At 43.8% G+C, this 8,971-nt stretch overlaps 1 long non-coding RNA gene across 1 annotated transcript in view; it reads left to right on the top strand.

The window, feature by feature from the left end:
- LOC110334212 overlaps positions 1 to 8,543 on the top strand; it is a 212,926-nt gene extending 204,383 nt beyond the window's left edge. The window contains exon 5 of the long non-coding RNA XR_002381111.2: positions 8,207 to 8,543. This is a non-coding gene — a long non-coding RNA (uncharacterized LOC110334212). The remainder of the gene's footprint in view (positions 1 to 8,206) is intronic.
- Positions 8,544 to 8,971: the final 428 nt, after the last annotated feature.

The following is an 8,971-nucleotide window of genomic DNA, read 5'->3' as shown; positions in this document are numbered from 1 at the left end:
GAACTCAGAAATCTGCCTGCCTCTGCCTCCCAAGTGCTGGGATTAAAGGCATGTACCACCACTGCCCAGATCCTGCTGTTTTCAGATTTCCTTCCCTAGTTACCATCTAAATCCGGTCAAACCTTTAAAAAAACCTAGTTCTAGGGTTCCTTTAAATACAGCATCAGATGCATAAAAAGTTCCAACTCACTGAAATCCTGTAAAGGATATGGCCTTGATGCCTTTGGGACCTCCAAAATGCAACCTCATCAGATTTTCTCTACTTTTTTTGGGGTGGGGTAGGGGGCGCAGAACAGATGGCAGCTGTCCATCTGAGAATTGGGGACTTCTACTAAGGCTGGCCTGACCACCGAACACAGACCATCATATAGGCTTCCTAGTGGAAGTTGTGTGAGCCTCTAATGTCCTGTGGTCCAAATATCTGCCTCTTTAGTATTAAGACACTAAACACTGTATGGACGTGGAGTAAGATGGAAGTCTTACACCTAACCTTATCTTCCTGTGGGACTGCTTGTCATTCTCCTCAAATGCTCAGTGCTGTTATAGTTTATAGGCTTTTAAATGTTGGACCAGCATCTAAACAGAAGTGTTTTTTTTTTTTTTAGACTAATAACTTTTGAGAAATGTTGAGTCCTAGACCTTGAAGCCAAGACTGGGACTGAAGAGCCCAGGATCCCCTGTCTCCCTTACCTGTCCAAACACCTGTGTTCTCTGAGATCAGTGGAGTGACACTTTGCGTAAATGTCAGTTGTCTTGATGAATGAGACTATACTAGCCTTACTTAGAGGGGTTTTTTTTTTCCTTCTTATTCTTGACAATTAATGAAAGAAGAGAAGAAATGGGTGACAAAACAAACAAACAAACAAACAAACAAACAAACAGACAAACCAGAAAACAGGAAGGCAGTACTCTTGGGGAAGGCAGAGTGGATAGAGAGTCTTAGGGGCATGGGAGTGGAAAGGGGTGGAGTTTTAAGCAGGACAAAGAGACAAAACCTTGTGCTCTCTTCTGTCAGCATGTGTGTGTGCTACTTTTACCTCACCGGTTGTACAGAATATCAAATCACGAAGCTTTAAAAGCATATAGCATGTGGCACACAGCTCTACTGTAGAGGCTGACGGAGAACAACTGGTACACATCTGAGATCAAGGTGGGCTGTGTAGTGAGTACTGGGCCAGCTTGTGTCTCACAGAAGACACTATCTCAAGAATAGAAAAACAAGCCAAAAACTCCACGGTAACACGCATAACAGCAACAATATATAATCCCCCATAAGGCAATACACACAAGCACAAAACACATAACAACAATATACAAAACCGCAGAAAACAATAGCATATGCACACTTGCACATGGGTGTGTACACACACACAACACCACCAACACACACAATAAAGATTTATTTTGGTTGTTGGAAGCCAAGTCTTAGTGTTTTCTACTTACAAGTAGACTAATTTCCATCTTTTCTTCTTGTCTGTCTGTGGATTTCTCTTTCCTCAGTCTTCCTTTTTTTTTTTTTGGTTTTTCGAGACAGGGTTTCTCTGTGTAGTCCTGGCTGTCCTGGAACTCACTGTGTAGATCAGGCTGGCCTCGAACTCAGAAATCCGCCTGCCTCTGCCTCCCGAGTGCTGGGATTAAAGGCGTGCGCTACCACGCTCAGCTTTTCTTCAGTCTTCTAACTGCTCTTGGTGGCTGAGTCCATGCTACATTGGTGGCCAGCTTTACCCCCTTTTACATTCCTACCTTTTCTACCATGGTTTGCCTGTTTGGCCTATTTAACTGTTGGAGGGGGCTCAGGTTCTAACTAGATCCTTATCTAAAGCAGCTTTATGGAAGGATGTAATAGCAGGCATTCCATCAGAGGGTTTGATCCTCAAGCCATGAAGTGATGGTAGGGCCTTGGGTACTTTGACAAGCAACCCAGAAAGAGATTATTTGGGGTGCTCCTGATAGATCCTAGGGAGCTGATTAGAGAGTCATATTTATGCCAGTCTGTCACTACAGTTCAGTAATGCAGACAGGTTTTATTATGATGAGGAGTTTTCTCGTATCCAACCCCAGACATTTTTATTAAATACGAGGGCTGAGTGGGCTGCACATGAGTTACTCTGTATTTCCATGAATTGGTGTAGAGGTTCCTGATTGTAGACTCTCCAGTGTGAGAGGTCGTGACCCAGTCTCCCACAATGTGGCTCGCTTCAGCCAGGAAGGCAAAGTTTCCCCCTGACTCTCGGGAATGAAAGAGCTTGGCAATTGGCTATGGTCTGAGAACGTTGCCAATTTAGTGGCTGAGTGTTCTATTTGTGTGTTCAGTTCAACTGCTTACTGACTTAACATTCATTTGGGCATGCTAGGTCAGTTGCTAAGTCTGACAGTCGGGAGACATTTGCTTAATGCAAACAAATACATTTAGGATCCCCCCACTCCTCACCCCACCCCTCGCTACATTCGCCATATCCATTGGAATAAAAATTTTGGTATAGTCTGTAACCCAGTGTCTCTCAAACCACAGATTATGACTCCTTTGGGGTTTCATATCAGATATCCTACAGATTAAATATTTATATTATAATTCATAACAGTAGCAAAATTATAGTTATAAGGTAACAATGAAATAATTTTATGGTTTGGGGGTCACCACAACACGACGAGCCGTATTAAAGGGTCACAACATTAGGAAGGTTGAGAACCACTGCTATAATGCATAAGTAAGAATGTTACTTACTTATCTATTTATTTGTTTAAGATAGGGTCTTATATAACATAGGTTGTTCTAAAGTTTGCTATATAGTTAAGGATGACTTTGAATACCTGATCTTTTTTAGTCTTATACTTTGTTTTCTCAGAATCCTTGTGCATCTCTAGGTATAAGTGAGGTGAATGAATTTGTCATTAAAACAGCTATCTGTAATAGGACGAGGACAGAGTTTTGTATTTTCCTGATTGATGACAAAATGAGAATATGTGCATTTTTAGTATAATTTATTAGACTTTTATGTTCCTATAGGAAGAAAACCAAGCTCAGGTATTTTTGACACACACACACACACACACACACACACACACACTCACGCACACACTATTTAAGTGTTAATTATCCTAGATGACAACACTTACTGTTTCTGATGGTGTCTCAGGAACTTGGAGCTTTTCTCATATTTTTTCTGTCTGTGTTTGCCATCTAGAAATATGTCAACTGTACCAGAAAGGTGAACATTAAACAGTCACTTAGAGTTAAACTTGACCTTCAGTGTTGGTCTAAATTATCAGAAGTACCTGTTTTTTTGAGTTACAGTTGCAAACACTTATTTATTGAAACATACCAGAATTGAAGACAGCTTTTCTAAGAGGAGAAGATTTTTTTTTAAAACAAATGGCTCAGTAGGACTATTAGAGAGCAATATTTCCTTTTGGACTGGTTTCTAGCAGGAAAAGCAAGAGAGGGCTTGGTAATGTCTGTTCACTGAAGTGCTTTCTCTCTCCTCCCAGCTGGCCAGGTTCTTTCAGTGTGGCATTGAAGCCTTGAGTTGTTGTGACTCAACAAATGGACAACAACAAATGTTCAGGCTTCTTATTGGTGTCAAGCCCAGGGAGCTGGCAAGTGCGATGAGCAGGCCAAACGCTGCAGCAAGTTTTCATGAGCCAAGTGTGCCGAAGGAGCAGGCAGCTGCAGGCTTAGTCCTTCAGCACAGGAAAGCCCCTCCTCAGCTTTGAATTTGTTAATGCCCCAGGTTGAGACATGTCAGCTGTAAGATTTGGGGAACCAAGGCCCTGGAGGAACAAATTGTCTCTTTTAACATTTCAGCAACCAGAACCTTTGAAAACCAAACAGAGGGAGGCAGAGAGAGATGTTTACTTCCCCATATAATTCTCAAATCATTGACATAGTGGTACAACAAATACGTATGTATGTATGTATGTATGTATGTATGTATGTATGTATGTATGTATATATGTATACAACATTGACAGTCTGTAATAGTCTTCCACAAAGGCTGTCCTGAACGGGTGATAGAGATCATATTGGTACCTCAGGTATAAATAGGTCCCTTATTTCCAGTTTGATTTTCATATAAATCTGAGTGAAAGAATAATCTTTCCTTCTGTCCTAATACCAATTTGGTTTGGTTATCTGTTCGGGTTTTCTTCTTACCTCTCCGTCCCCCAAACTTCTTTCAAAGTTTGGGATTCAAAGTTGGGTGTGGTGGTAAGTGACCATAATCCAAGCACAGGGGAGGCCCAAGGAGTTCCTGGCCATGTGAGGCCAGCCTGGACTAGTTAGTAAGTCCCAGGCTATTCCAGAATCCATAGTGAGACCCTGTCTCGAAAACCCAACCAAAGAAACATTTGTGTCGGAAGACTGCTGCATTCTAATGGAAACCGAGCGTATGTGGCTCACGGCTCAGTGAAGAATTTACTATGGGAACGAGCCATTTCCTGGAAAATCAACAAAACCCACTTGTGATTTCCCTGTGGACAAGCAGGGACCGTCAGAAGGGACTTCGGACTTAGCTGGTCTCCTTCCTCGCTGTTTTGGATTCAGAGTCACTTTGCTTATAAATCTCTTTTCAAACTTTTTACCTAAGGTCTCTGTAACCGTGACTGGCCTGGCTCTTGATGGTCCTTGCTGAGTATCTCAGGCTGAACTCAAACTTGCAGCAATCCTCCTGCCTCATCCTCTAGAATGTTGGAGATTGCAGTCCTGATGCCTGGCTAATCAACCTTTTGTGTTGTGTTTTGTGTGTGTGTGTGTGTGTGTGTGTGTGTGTGTGCGCGCGCACACACACACACTTTTATGTGCCAGAGGATCATTTCCATGGATATTCTATTTAGACAGAAAAATGAAACCCGAATTTCCAGCCATCATTTATAAATGCCACAAACTCCTAGGCTGTCATTTTGGTTGTGGAATGTTTTCTTCCTGGTGGTGCTGTGTGCTGGCTGTGTGTGTGTCTGAAGGGCATGCATTTTAAAGGCAAGGCAGATGAAGGGTGTCATTTGGTGACAGTCTGCTGACTGCACTTCTTGCTGTGTGTCTCTTTTAGAGACTTCACTATTTTCCTCACGGTCAGTTATTTCTTAGCCCAGCTCCAGGCAGGCCTTACAATTTCTCGACTCTTACATACAAATGGCTAAAAAGATGATGTAAGACACAGGTTGTCTTCTGTTACCATTAGTGATTGTGATTTTTTGACCCGTATGTAAATTAGTATTTAACAAAAGACAGTCCTCTAAATGTCATTAAATAAATTGTCTTTCTTTTGGCCTATGCACTGATTTCCGGTTTTCAGATAGAACTCTAGCATTTAACTGCTACTTTTAACTTCCTGCCTTTTAATTTTGGAGATCAAATATGGCAGAGCTGTTCAGGTGGTCATGGGGACTTTCTCTGACCTCGAATGTGGTTTGCTGGTATTAAATTAAAAGGAGGATAGTAGGGAGGAGGAGGAGGAAGAGTGAGAGGAGGGAGGGGAGGAGCGAAAGAAGGTGGAGGAGGAAGAGGGGGAGGAGGATAAAAAGGAAGGGGAGGAGGTTGTCCTCTTGACTGTTTTAGGTAGCATGAGCCCTTGGGAGTTTTAAAAGATCGTGTCACAGTCGGACATGCAGCTGTCTGCTTCCATTTTTAGCTAACGGCGTCTTCCTGGCCTTCACAGTTCAGTGGCTTAGGAATGCAGAGCCGGGGTAGGGCGCTCGGAGGCTTTAAGTCTGACAGACACGGTGTCTGTGGTGTATGCTGCCTTGTTCTTGGGGTCTAGGATCAACATTCTCCTGACCTCCCAGGGTGGTCGGGGCCGTGTTTACCGCGACCAGTTTCTTTCCATTTGCACAGTGTCAACGCTGAAGGCAAAACAGCCCGAGTGTGATTTAAGTTCTAAGAAACCTATCATCCAAATAGTAATTCACACCACAGGTGAAGCTGAAGTCACCCAGGGAACCGAGGCTGTGTGGGCGGAGTGTGCATGGGGAGGTAACTTTGTTAAGACATGTTATATCCACTTTGAAAGAATATAGTGTTGGTTAGCAGAACTGTGTGTGTGTGTGTGTGTGTGTGCGTGCGTGTGCGTGCGTGCGTGTGTGTGCGTGCGTGTGTGCGTGCGTGTGCGTGCGCGTGTGCGTGTGTGTGCATGTGTGTGTGCGTGCGTGCGTGTGTGTGCGTGCGCGTGTGCGTGTGTGTGCATGTGTGTGTGCGTGCGTGCGTGTGTGTGCGTGTGCGTGCGTGTGTGTGCATGCGTGTGTGTGCGTGTGTGTGCATGCGTGTGTGTGTGTGTGTGTGTGTGTGTGCGTGTGTGCATGCTCACTCTTACATTCAGGGTAAGATGTTGTAATATATACATTTCATTTATTTATTGCGTACGTGTATGAGCATGTGTACCACAGGGCAGGGGTGGGGGTCAGAGGAAAATTTATGGGAGCTGATACTTTCTTCCCTTCCTTGGCTCTTGGGGATGTAGCGCAGGCTTACTGGCAGGTGCCATTAGCAGCTGAGATGTCTCTTCAGTCAGGCTTTGTTCTTACGGTTTCCTCGACACACCCAGAAAGTCCAAGTCTTTTCTGCCGTCTACTTAGGACTGTTAAGAGTAGGACTGTCTTGTGTTGCAAGTTCAGCCAAGCTCACGTCATTTCTATGTAGTCAGAGAGCTCTTTGCTCTACATTCTAGGGCAGATAATCTTATTAGAAAGCTCTTTAAAGTCAATGATCATTTAAAAAAAAATTACTTAAAAGGGATGGCAGCGCATCCTTTTATTAAAAGGGTATTTTAATTTTATTATTCTATTAAAATGTATCACAATGGTTATTATTTAAAAGAGAGTTTTATCTTCAGCCTGTGATCACAGCTGTCAAAAAAATGTGTCAAAGATGTGTCTTGACATTGTTTTTCAGATCTCTGTCCTCTGCCATTGTTGGCCCTAACCCTTGAAGTGGCCATTTTGTTGAAAAGCAATTGAGAGACTTCTCTCACTGTCCTTGTCGCCTTTTGTCTAAAATGTATCATTTCCTTATCCAGTCTAAGCATTTGTTACAAAATCTTCCTAAAGAGTGAACGCCCCCCCCCCCCCCGAATAGACTCCTCCTGAGGGTCCCCAGTCTAGTGCCTGGGAGACCATCGTGTCAGTATGTCCTACCTACCGGGACTGAGCCATTTGCCAGAGTGATGAGACTCCAGGCTGTTGGGAAGGGCAGTGCTGATAATAAAGTTGAGCCGAACCTGCAGGAGACAGTTTCCGTTGCTCACCCTCCCTCTGTGGGTCTTTTCCTGGCCAAAGTCACGCAGATGATGGTCTTATCTCTGCAGCTGAGGCCTTTTTAACTGTGGTTAAAATAGTACAGAGAACACAGTTTTGATAAAAAGACTGTCCCAAAACAAGACCAGTTTTGTCGCAAGTGAGAAATCTACCCAAACATACAAATCGGTCACAAACAAAGGTGTTTACTTCCTTTAATAAGAAAACTTAGGGCCTTAGACTATGGAGTGCCTTGTTTTCTTAACGCCCACAGTGTGGAGAAATGGGTAAAGACATGATCTTGACAAAGGGAATAGCCTCTGGTGTTTCTCTTTAAGCTTGGTGGTAAGTTTTGACTTCTGGGTCTTTGTGAACCAGTGGTATGTTAAGATGTCCCATCGGTCATCTTTTTACTCCTCAGGGTTGATGGCCTAACACTGGCTTAACACTCATGTCGGTTGCACTAATGAAGTCACATCCAAGTGACTGAACATATCTGGTATAGAAGGTCCCAAATCCTGACTTTTTTTTTCTCCATGGTTTGTTGTTTAAAGCTTGCCTCCCACATCGCTGAGCACGCTTATTTGGGAAGATGCGTTCTTATGGTTAAATAGCACCCATGTAGCTAAGGCAGCAGTTCTCAACCTATGGGTCGAGATGCCTTTGGGGGGGGTCAAATGGACAAGTGTCTGTGGTGCCTACTTAACAAACGTTTCCCAAGGGTTGCCTAAGAACATTAGAAGGCACAGATATTTGCGTTCCAATTCATAAGAGTACCAGAATTACAGTTATGAAGTAGTAACTAAGCTCATTGGATGGTTTGGAGTCACCACAGCCTAAGGGATTGTATTAAAGGGCCGCAGCGTTATGAAGGTTGAGGTTGAGAACCACTGGGCTGGGCGAAGCAGTACTTTTAAGGTGTGTAGATGCCTTTCTTTGGGCCTGGGGTTTCTAAGTCCCTGTGTCCTGTACTCTGTTTCAGATGGGAATGAGTGATGGCCTTCCAGTGACCAGCTGGGACTGACTGCCTTACAAGACGCATGTGTATGATTAAGAGAGAGACATGCGTGACTCCCAGATGTACCTCCTTCCTGTCCCACAGAGTTCCTGAAGGGAGTGAGTTATGGGGTAACTTATAACACGGCAGGCTCTTCCTCAAGATAGCCCTTGTGAAAACAGGAAGACGAAACTCGGGTTTCGACGAGAAGACCACAGCTTGGGATCCCGTCTGGATGTACAAGCAGAAACATCTTCATACTTTTCCATTTCTAACCGTCACGCCCCACCCAACCCTCCCAAAGAGACATCTGCTGAGAGGTTAGTGTGTCCATCCTGTTAAAGTTTGCAAACCCTGTTTAATTGTGTGCCTTCCACCTGCACTCTCTCTTCTTTCACACAGGATGTTTGTTACATAGCCCAGGCTGGCCTCAACTCCTTAAGTAGTTAAGGATAACCTTGAACTCTTGAACCTCTTGCCTCTACAGCAGAGTACTAGCAGTCTTAGTTTTATGTGGGGCTGGGCATTGAACCCAGGGCTTCATGCATCAGTGAAGCATTCCTTGAACCAAACAACATCCCCAACCCTCCGCCACACTTTTTGTTTTTCAATACTTTCATGCTTCTGGAGGCAAAAAGAAACCTGGCTGCTGAATTACAGAACAAAGCTTCTATTGACAAAGGCCAGAGACTTAACTAACTCTGATGAAGGACTGAGCAAGAGTTACCTCTCTGGTCCTCTGTTTCTTCC

The sequence above is a fragment of the Mus pahari genome, chromosome 16 (genome assembly GCF_900095145.1).
Source record: "Mus pahari chromosome 16, PAHARI_EIJ_v1.1, whole genome shotgun sequence".
NCBI lineage: Eukaryota > Metazoa > Chordata > Mammalia > Rodentia > Muridae > Mus > Mus pahari.
This window is presented reverse-complemented; position numbering and strand designations above follow the sequence as displayed.